This window comes from Elephantulus edwardii, unplaced genomic scaffold (assembly GCF_000299155.1).
Source record: "Elephantulus edwardii isolate Elephantulus edwardi_28Jun2011 unplaced genomic scaffold, EleEdw1.0 scaffold00352, whole genome shotgun sequence".
NCBI classification, from domain to species: domain Eukaryota; kingdom Metazoa; phylum Chordata; class Mammalia; order Macroscelidea; family Macroscelididae; genus Elephantulus; species Elephantulus edwardii.
Genome location: NW_006400102.1, coordinates 313,512 through 325,381, shown reverse-complemented (window position 1 = coordinate 325,381; position 11,870 = coordinate 313,512). Strand labels below are relative to the sequence as shown.

The 11,870-nt window shown below is 40.6% G+C and overlaps 1 pseudogene; it reads left to right on the top strand.

Moving 5' to 3' along the window:
* The first annotated feature begins 4,153 nt into the window (after positions 1-4,153).
* LOC102873363 overlaps positions 4,154-11,870 on the top strand; it is a 23,724-nt pseudogene continuing 16,007 nt past the window's right edge.

The window sequence follows — 11,870 nt, the reverse complement described above, 5'->3', positions numbered from 1 at the left end:
ATTTTTTGACAATCTTCAGTAAAATCTTGCTTGCATGTGAAATCAGTGAGATTGTCCTGTAGTTTCCACATTCTGTTGGGTCACCTTTCTTTGGGATAGGAACAAATTTCGATCTCTTCCAGTCAGTTGGCCAAGTGGTCGTTCTCCAGATTTCTTGGCACAACTTGGAGGGGCTAGGCATCTGACTAGCTGAAGTTGGGCACCTTAGAGAACAGCCATCAGACCCCGCAGACCCATCCCATCTTTTCAGGTAATCGAAGATGCCAAAAGCCCGCGACATCCGTTCCAGAAAGAAGGTCAAGAAGAAGTTGATTTAATTACCATTGGAAAATGCTTGTCATTTTCCTGTAGCATCTGGTCCCCACTGGATCCTTTTCATTTCCTCCACCTGCTCCTCCCATCAACCAATTTCTGCAGCTCTGCAACTGCATCCCTGCCCATCCTCACCCTTCTGCCCCAAACTCTCACCTCCTTGTACCCCCAATATGTTTTTTCCCAATAAAAAAAGGAAGAAAAAAAAACCACGATTATGTCTTGCTTGAATCCGCAATACATACCCTTCGCAATAGCAGTAAAAAAATTTTTAAAAATGTGCAGTGTAGAGGAAGTCTGAGGTCAGGGACCCCCCCCTTCAAGGTAATAAGGAGCAGAGATGTTAGTTTGAGGACTAAGGTGCGCCTAATCCAAGCCATGGTCTTTTTAGTTGCATCTCATTCAGAAGAAATCTAGCCGTTGACTAAGGATGACAGTAGAAGACTTGATGTCTTTGTGTTATGATGTTGGAGAAGAGTGCTGGATATTCAATGGACTACCAAACAAACAAACATGTCTTGGAAGAGGTGCAGCCAGGGTGTTTCTTAGAGGGAAGGATGAAGAAACTCCCTCTCACATACTTTGGGCATATGGTTAGAAGGAGGCCAGTCTTTGGAAAAGGACATCATATTTAAAAAGATACAGGTTCAATGAAAGAAAAGAAGACCCTCAGCAAAATGGATTGATCCAGTGGCTAGGGCAATGGCTCAGTACAGCAAGTAAGGTGAGACTAATGCAGAATAGGACTACGTTCAGGCCTGTTGTTCATAGGGTCACTATAAGTTGTGGCCAACTTGATGGTATCTAACAGTAACATTTATATATATGCACCAACAACTAAAGGCAAAGAGGAGGGAATTGGGGATTTCTACCAACATTTGCAGTATGAAATTGATTGAGCATATAGTTAAGATGGACGAGTAATAATTGGTGACTGGAATGCAAAATTAGGCAATAAAGAAGGAATGATTGTTGGAAATTAAGGACTTGGTGACAGAAATTATGCAGGAGATTGAATAATTTAATTTTTTTCTTTAATCACCTATTTACATGTTTTTTATTTAGAAATGTTTGTATGAGTACAACAAAATAAAATTTGGAGACAATGCATATAAATTTGGATATCAAAAGAGACACAGAGAATATTACATGATAGAAGATATCAGAACTTCAGTGGAATGGGAAGCTTCACTGATGCCATTTCAATAATGATTATATCATACATATTTCCCAATATAAAAATAGTGATTTTATTACATACTTCCCAAGAATGGCACCATCTCTAAATAAGAAATAATCCTTGACATCTCTAACTACTTTGGTGCCTCTATATTCTAGAAGTAGAACTTTATCTTCAACTTTCACACTAACTGGTTGAATTTCTCCATCTTTTCTTTCAGATTTAGATCCAACAGCTACTACTGTTGCTTGGAATACTTTTCCTTGAGATTTTTTTCTAGAAGTATGATGCCTCCTTTAGTTATAGTTTCAGCTTCATTCTTCTCCACTGATACTCAAAGAGGGGAAGAAAAGAAACTTTCTAAAGGCCTGTTCTGCCATGACTCTGGTTGTTGCAACATGCATCCCACTCCTGATACCACTACAAGGAGAAAACCACAACCTGGCCCTCAAGGCACGTAAGCATGGGCAAAGGTCTGCCAGACCATGGCCTGGATCAAGCACGCCTTAGTCTCTAAAGTGACATCATTGCTCTTTAGTGTATGCCAAAAAATTTGGAAGACATGTACCTGGCTAAATTACTAAAAAATATCCATAATTTTCCCATTCCCCAAAAAAATGTAATGAAGCAGAATGTATAAGTTTTTGAACAATATCACTAGTATCACATGTAAGTAAAATCTTACTGAAGATTACTTTTTAAAAAAATGGCTAGATCACAACCAGAAATTCAAGCAGGAGTTAAAATAGGCTGTGGCAACTAGAAATATCACTGCTGATGTGAGATGGTTTTTGGTGAATGCAGAGAATACTAGAAAGATGCCTAAGTATATTTTATTGACTATGCAATGACATTTGACTATGTGGTTCATAAGAAATTATGGCTAACATTGAGAAGAATGGGAATCCCAGAACACTAAGTTGGGCTCACATAAAACCCATGTTGTTGCTGTTGTTATGTGCTGTAGGGTCACTTGCAATTCATAGTGACCCTATGTACAACAGCCTTATACCTGGCTTTATCCTGTGCCAATCTTACTGTCTCTGACACATCTATCCCCATTTCCTGAGTCACTGAATCAATCCATCTCATGGAGGATCTTCGTCTCTTGGGCTGTCCCTCTACCCTCCCAACCCTGATATCTCTCTCCAAACACTGAGCCCTCCTTGCAACATATCCAAAGTATGTCAGACAAAGCTTTAGAATCCGTCCTTCCACGGAGCAGCCTGGTTTCACCCTCTCTAGGATAAACCTGTTTGTTCTGCTAGCAGGCCATGGTCTATTCAATAGTCTTCTCCAGCACGGCAGGTCAAAGGCATTGATCCTCCTTCTATCATCCCTAGTCATTGTCCAGCTTTCAATGCATAGCAAGTAATTGCAAAGACCATGGTCTGAATCAGGTGCACCATAGTCTCCAGACAGACATCATTGCTCTTCAGTACTTTAGAGAGGTCTCTAACAGCGGACTTTCTCAAGGCAATTCATCTTTTAGTTTCCTGGCCACTGGTACCAAGAGTGTGGATTGTGGAACCAAGCAAACTGAAGGTGTTAACAATCTGAATCTCTTCACCATCAATCATAATGCTACCAATTGACCCAGTGGTGAGAATCTTTGTTTTCTTGATATTGAACTTCAATCCATATTAAAGACTGCAGTCCTTGACCTTCTGCAGCAAGTGCTTCAGGTACTCCTCTGTTTCAGCAAGTAGGATTGTGTTATCTGTGTAATGCAGGTTGTTGATGAATCTTCCTCCAATCCTGATGCCACATTCATCCTCATAGAGACAGGCTCCTGGATAATCTGTTCTGCAAATAGATTGAAAAGTTATGGAGATAGGACACATCCCTCGTGTACACCCTTCCCAATTTTGAACCTTGCAGTGCTTCCTTGCTCTGTTCTGGCGATTGCCCGATTGCCTCCTGATCCAAGTATAGGTTTTGCATAAGCACTATCAAGTGTTCTGGAATTCCCATTCTTCTCAGAGTCAGCCACAGTTTGTTGTGATCCACATAGTCAAATGCCTTTGTATAGTCAATGAAACATCGACATTCCTCTGCTACTCTCTGCTATCAGCAAAGATCCATCTAACATTAGCTATAATATCCTTAGTACCACAGGCTCTTCTGAACACAGCCTGCACATCTGGCAGTTCTCTGTTGATGTGCTGTTCCAGTCATTTTTTTGATAATTTTCAGCAGAATCTTGCTTGCATGTGATATTAATAGTATTGTTCAATAAGGCTGTTGTATGAACAGAACAAGAAAACATTGGATAATTCAAAATCAAGAAAGACATGCATTATGGCTAAATCCTTTGTCCATACCTATTCAATATGTATGATAAGCAAACCATTCAGGAAGCTAGACTCTATAATGAAGAATGTATTATCACGATTGGAGGAAGACTCATCAATAACCTGCATTACGTAGATGATACAATGTTGCTTGGTGAAAGTGAGGAGGACTTCTAACACTTGTTGCAGAAGATCTAAGAGTACATCCTTCAAAATGGATTGCATTTCAACATCAAGGAAATGAAAATCCCCACCACCAGGTCAATAGGCTACAACATGATAGATGGAGAAGAGACTGACATTTTCATAATAAGTTTGTTGCCAGAATAGAGATGGTGGTGAACACCATCGCAAAATCTAAGCCAAAATGGGAAAGGAGAAGATTCATATCAACAGCATTGTCATTGGACACATAAATTCAGGCAAGTCCACCACTACTGGCCACTTGATCTATAAATGTGGTGAGATCGATAAAATAATCACTGGTAAATTCGAGAAGGGAGCTGCTGAGATAGGAAAGGACTCCTTCAATTATACCTGGGTCTTGGATAAACTGAAAGCTGAACGTGAGCTTGGCAACACCATTAGTATCTCTCTGTGGAAATTTGAGATCAGCTAGTACTATGTGACCATCACTGATGCCCCAGGACACAGACTTATCAATAACATGCTGACAGAAACATCACCTGCTGACTGTGCCATCCTGATTGTTGCTCATGGTGTTGGTGAATTTGACGCTGGTATCTCAAAGAATTGGCAGACCCATGAACATGCCCTTCTGGCTTATACACTGGGTGTGAAGGAACCAATTGTTGGCATTAGCAAAATGTTTCTACCGAGCACTCCTACAGCTAGAAGAGACCAAAGAAATCATTAAGAAAGTCAGCGCCAACATCATGAAAATTGGCTACAACCTGTGCCAATTTCTGGTTGGGAAGGTAACAACATGCTGGAGCCAAGTGCTAATATGCTTTGTTTGGTTCAAGGGATGGAAAGTCACCTGGAAGGACGGCAGTGCCAATGGAACCACACTGCTTGAAGTTTTGGATTGCATCCTGCCACCAACCCATCCAACTGATAAGCCCCTGCGTCTGCCTCTGCAGGATGTCTACAAGACTGGTGGTACTGTCCCTGTGGGCAGAGTACAGACTGGTGTTCTCAAGCCTGGCATGGTTGTCATATTTGCCCCAGTCAATGTTACCCCTGAAGTTGTCTGTTGCAATGCATCATGAGGTTTTGAGTGAAGCTCTCCCTGGTGACACTGCTGGATTCAATGTCAAGAACATCTCTGTGAAAGATGTTCGATGTGGTAATGTGGCTGGTGACAGTAAAAATGACTCACCAATGGAAGCAACTGGCTTCAATGCTCAGGTGATCATTTTGAACCATCCTGGCCAAATCAGTGTTGCTAATGCACCTGTGCTGTACTGCAACACAAAGCACATTGCTTGCAAGTTTGCTGAGCTCAGAGAGAAGATTGCTATTCTGGTAAGAAGCTCGACAATGGGTCCAACTTCTTGATGTCTGGTGATGCTGCCATTGTTGATGTGGTTCCTGGCAAGCCCATGTATTTGGAGAGCTTCTCTGACTACCCTCCTGTGGGTTGTTTTGCTTTCTGTGACACAAGACAGGCAGACAGACCGACTATTGCTATGTGTATCATGTAAACAGTGGACAAAAAGGCTGCTGGAGCTGGCAAGGTCATCAAGGCTGCTCTGAAAGCTCAGAAGGCCAAATCACTGTTACCTATTACACCTGCCATCCCAGTCTTAGCCAATGGTGGAAGACCTGTGTCAGAACTGTTTGTCTCAATTGGCCATTTAAGTTTACTAACAACAGATTGGTTAATGATAATAATGCATTTCATTGTAAAACCTTCAGAAGGAAAGGAATATTTTGTAGACCATTTGTGGGGTGTTTTTCCATAGTTTTTAAAATCAGTACTATTTATTTTATTTTTTGAGAGATTTTATGTGTGTTTATATTAGCTGTGAAAACTAGACCAGGGGCTGATTGTGGTACAGACCGCCAACTATCAGATGCAAGTTCAAGCCGAAGCTGAGGAAAATTAAACCGAATTCATGGGAACCAAAATATGACTTTGAGTCTATCCCATCTGAATTTCAGAACCATCTCAGAAACAGGTTTGAGGCCTTGAACACTAACTAATGAGCGAAGACCAGATGAGTTGTGGGAGGATATCAAGGGTATCATCCAGGAAGAGTGCAAATGGTCATTGCAAACACAGAAGAGGAAGAGAAGACCAAAATGGATGTCAGAAGAGACACTGAAAATTGCACTGGAGAGCAAAGAAGCCAAAGCACAAGGAAGAATTCAAGACACTAAAGAGTTGAATAGAAGATTTCAAAAGGCAGCACGGGATGACAAAGTAAAATATTACAATGAAATGTGCAAGGAGTTGGAGTCAGAAAATTAAAAGGGCTGAACTCCCTCAGCATTTCTTAAGCTCAAGGAACTAAAGAACAAATTCAAACCTCGATTTGCTATAATCAAGGATGCTTTAGGCAGAATATGAAAAGATCCAGGAAGTATTAAAAGAAGATGGAAAGAATATACTGAGTCACTGTATCAAAAGGAATTGGCAGACACAGAATAATTTCATGAAACAATATATGAGCAAGAGCCTATGGTAATGAAGGAAAAAGTTCAGGCTGCTTTGAAGGAAATGGCAGAAATTAAGGCTCCAGGAATAGATGGTATACCAATTGAGATATTTCAGCTAACAGATGTTGCCCTGGATGTGCTCACCAAGTTGTGCCAAGAAATCTGGAGAACAACCACTTGACCAACTGACTGGAAGAGATCTATATTTGTTCCCATTCCAAAGAAGGGTGACCCAACAGAGTGTGGAACTATAGAACAATATCATTGATTTCACATGCAAGCAAGATTCTACTGAAGATTATCCAAAAACGACTGGAACAGCACTCAGCAGAGAACTGCCGGAAGTTCAGGCTGGGTTTAGAAGGGGTCGTGGTACTAGGGATATTGTTGCTGATGTTAGATGGATCTTAACTGAAAGCAGGGAATACCAGAGGAATCTCTATCTGTGTTTCATTGACTATGCAAAGGTGTTTGACTATGTGGATCATAACAAACTGTGGCTGACTCTGAGAAGAATGGGAATCCCAGACCACTTGATCGTGCTAATTAGAAACCTATACTCGGACCAAGAGGCAGTCATCACAACAGAGCAAGGAAACACTGCATGGTTCAAAATTGGGAAGGGCTTACGCCAGGGATGTGTCCTGTCTCCATACCTTTTCAAGCTGTATGTAGAACAGATTATCCAGGATGCTGGGCTCTATGAGGAGAAATGTGGTGTCAGGATTGGTGAGTTATGCAAATGACACAACCCTGCTTGCTGAAACTAAGGAGTACCTGAAGCGCTTGCTGCAGAGGGTCAAGGACTGCAGCCTCCAATATCGATTGAGGCTCAATGGCAAGAAGAAAAATATTCTCACCACTGGACCAATAGGCAGCATCAGGATGGATGGTGAAGAGATTGAGATTGTTCACAGCTTTAATTTGCTTGGCTCTACAGTCAACACTCTCAGCACCAGTAGACAGGAAATTAAAAGACGTTACCATGGGAAAGTCTGCTGTTAGTACTCCAAAGTACTGAAGAGCAATGATGTCTCTCTGGAGACTAAGGTGCATCTGATACAGGCCGTGGTCTTTGCAATCACTTGTTATGCATCAGGTAGTGGGACAATGACTAAGGAGGATAGAAGTAGAATTTTTGCCTTTGAGCTGTGGTGCTGGATAAGAGTATTGAGGGTACTATGGACTGCTAGGAAAACAAACAGATTTATTCTGGAAAGGGTTAAACCTGGTGGCTCCCTGGAGGCAAGGATTCTGAGGCTCTGTCTAACATACTTTGGACATGTTGTAAGGAGGGATGGGTCCTTGGAGAGGGACATCATGCTTGGTAGGGTGGAGCGACAGCACAGGAGGGGAAGGCCCTCTTTGAGGTGGATTGATTCAGTGACTGGTGTAATTGGGATGGGTGTATTGGAGACGGTGCGATTGGCACAGGAGAGAGCAGAGTTTAGGGCTGCTGAACATAGGGTCGCTATGAGTCACAAGCGACTCGACAGCACATAACAACTACAACAACAACCATTGTTGAATAAAAATCAGCACTATTTAAATGGAAACAACTTGACCAAATATTTGTCACAGAATTTTGAGACACATTAAAATAAACTTAGTGAGAAAAAGACCACTGAAATTTTCAATTATTTCATCTTGCTTAGATACACAATCAATGCCCCTTGTACCAGTAGTCAAGAAATCAAAAGATAGCCCACGGTCACCACTTCTTTTCAATATTGTATTGGAAGTGCTTGCTAGGACAATATGACAAGACAAGGAAATAAAAGGCATCCAGATTGGCAAAGAGATGGTTAAACTGTTGTCATATGCAGATGATATGATAGTGTACACAGAAGACCCCAATGACTCAACAAAAAACCTGTTAGAGTTAATAGGCCAATTTAGTAGCGTGGCAGAATATAAGATGAATATCCAAAAATCAATAGGATTCCTCTGTAGTAACAGAGAACTCAGAGATGGAAATAAAGAAAGCAATACCATTTACAATAGCCAACCACATATTGAAATACTTGGGAGTGAACATAAGTAGAGATACAAGAGACCTATACAAAGAAAAATACAGAGCATTCATGAAATACAATAAAATATCTAAAGAAATGGGAAAATGTGCCCTGTCCATGGGTAGGAAGACTCAATATGGTGAAAATGACTATCCTACCAAAGGCAATTTACAATGTTCAATGCAATCCCAATCCAGATACCAAGTTCATTTTTCAAGGAGATTGAAAGGGAAATTTTAAAATTTTTTTGGAGAGACAAGACACCCCGAATAAGCAAAACACTTCTGAGAAACAAAAATGAGGTTGGAGGCATAGCACTCCCTGACCTCAAAACCTACTACACAGCAGTGGTAATCATAACAGCATGGTACTTGTACAATGACAGGCACATAAACAAATGGAACAGAATTGAGAACCCAGAAATAGACCCAGCTACCTATGGTCAACTGATATTTGACAAGGAAATAAAAGATATCAAATGGGGAAATTAAAAACTCTTCAACAAATGGTGCTGGCAAAATGGACTTCCATCTGCAGAAAGCTGAAACAGGATCCACATCTCACACCATACACAAAAATCAACTCAAGGCAGTGCAGAGACCTGGGAGTAAAGTCCAAAACCATAATGTTCATAAGAGACAAACTGGGATCATGCTTAGAAGTGCTAGGCCAATGTATAAAGACATTGCTAAATACAACCAGAACTGCACAATTTAAAGAGGATAAAATGATGCATGGGACCTTCTAAAGATTAAATCTTTGTGCACATTAAAACCTTTTTCCAACAGGGTGAAAAGGAAACCTACAGACTGGTAACAAACATTTGTTACCTCTCAGACAAGAGTCTTATAACAAAAGTTTGCAGAGTACTCCTGGCCCTCCACAAGAAAAAGACGAATAACACAATTATAAAATGGGCAAAAGACATGGAAAGAATTTTCACAGAGGAAGATATTTGAATGGCAAACAGACACATGAAGAAATGCTCCAAATCACTAGCAATAAGAGAGATGCAAATCAAAACCACAATGAGGTACCATCTCACTCCAGTAAGAGTGGCAAATTTTAACAAGGCAGCAAGTAATAGATGTTGGAGAGGATGTGGAGAGAAAGGAACTCTTATACATTGCTGGTGGGATTGTAAAATTGTACACCATTCTGAAAGGCAGTTTGGCGCTTCCTCAAAAAGCTGAACATAGAAATTCCATATGACCCAGCTATTCCACAATTTGGAATATACCCTGAGATTATGAGAACTGAGGTACAAACTGAGATTTGTACACCAATGTTCATAGCAACATTATTCACCATCCCAAGAATTTGGAAACAGCCCAAATGTCCAACCACAAATGAATGGATTGAGAAATTATGGTACATTCACACAATAAAATACCTTGCAGCATACAGGAGCAATAATTTGTAAATTATTACCTAACTTGGGAGGGACTGAAGAGTATTATGCTGAGTGAACTAACTCAGTCCCACAAGGATAAATATTATACAAGACCATTATTGTAGAATGAGTATAAGGATCCAGGAGGGGTGGGAAAGGCTGGAAGCAGAGGGATGTGGATGTATAGGGGCAAGAGGGGATTAATCATTGGATTGTACAATTTGATGGGGGGAGTGAGAGAAATTAAAAGAATTTGTTTCAATTTATATTAGAATTTTGTAAATAAACTAGTAAAAAAAATTTAAAGAGAGGAAAAAAAGTCAAAAGATATATTGCATTAAAAAAAAATCTACTGTCAAGGACTTCTCCTAAGTGTTGAAGAGCAATGAATAAAGTGCACTTAATAAAAAACATAGTCTTTTCAATCAACTTCCATGCATCTGAATAAATAAGGATGACAGAAAAATCATCATCAATGCCTTTGAATTGTGGTGGTGTAAAACAGTACAGAATATTCCATGGATTACCAAGAGAACAGTTATGTTTGTTTTGGAGAAAGTTAAACTAGGGTGCTCCTTTGAGGCAAAGATTGTGAAATTTTGTCTCACATACTTGGAGTGTGTTTTTAGGAGAGGCCAATCCTTGTAAAAGGACATCATTCTTGGAAAGGTGGCAGGACAGTTTAAAATAGGGAGACCCTCAACAAGATAGATTAACACAGTGACTGTAATGATGGGCTCCAGCCTACCAGAAATGAAGGATGGCACTGGATTGGACAAGGTTCAGATCCGGTTTTTTGTTTTGTTTTGTTTTTAATGCCCTCTATGAGGTGGATTGATTCAGTGACTGGGGTAATCAGGATGGGTGAATCAGAGACTGTGTTATTGGTATAGGACAGAGGAGAGTTTAGGGCTATTGTACATATAGGGTGGCTATGAGTCGCAAGCAACTCAACGGCACTTAACAACAACAACTAGAACTTTACCAGTTCTTTAAGATAATAAACACGATAGATTCTGTCCTTATGCCAGGACATCCTGGAGACCTGACATGCAAGGTCAAGAGGACATTTTGTGCACAGCCACTGTGATGCTGTCATGCTTCTGGATCATAATGTTCCCATTATCTGATTCTAGACACACCACAGGAATGTCAGAGGCTAGTTTGGCAGCTTGCTGGGCTAGAACAGATGACACAGCAGCATGTTTATCCGACAAAGTCCACGGCAGCCCAGATTAAGTCCTTGTGAATCTGTACACAGGACTCCAACAATAGATGGATTCTTCATTGTGTCTTCCAAGTGCTGCTCCAAGGTTGTTTCCATCCCACCCGTTGTCAGTTCTGGCCTAGGATCTGCAGCAGGTAGGTTCCCATTCCACCAAAGGCTTTGAGAACCTAGATCCGTTGTTCTTAAGGTATCTATGAGTCATGGTTGACTCAACACCACATAACAACAGTACATGTAAATGATGTGATAGTTTATATAAAAATCCCCAAAAACTCAGCAAGAAAACTCTTGGGCCTAGGATAACAGCTCAGCAAAGTGGCAGAATAAAGATCAACATAAAACAAAACAAACAAAAAACCACAAAAACCCCCAGAAACTCAATAGCAGCAAAGAAAATGTAGAAAAGGAACTAAGTAAAAACAATATTTACTACAATGTTGTTGTGTACCATAGAGTCAGAAATGACCCAGCTGACCTCTAAGTTTTCAGAGGCAGTAAGTTAATCACACAGAAGGAGATTCCCTATCCTTCTTCTGTGGAACAGTTGGTGGATTTCAACCACATCCTCCAATATGGATTGAGGCTCAATGTCAAGAAGACAAAAATTAAGGTTGTTCACAGCTTTAGTTTGCTTGGCTCCACAGTCAACACTCTCGGCACCAGTAGCCAGGAAATTAAAAGACGTATTACCATGGGAAAGTCTGCTGTTAGGGACCTCTCCAAAGTACTGAAGAGCAATGGTGTCTCTCTAGAGATTAAGGTGTGTCTGATAAAGGCCATGGTCTTTGCAATCACTTGTTATGCATCAGAGAGTTGGACAATG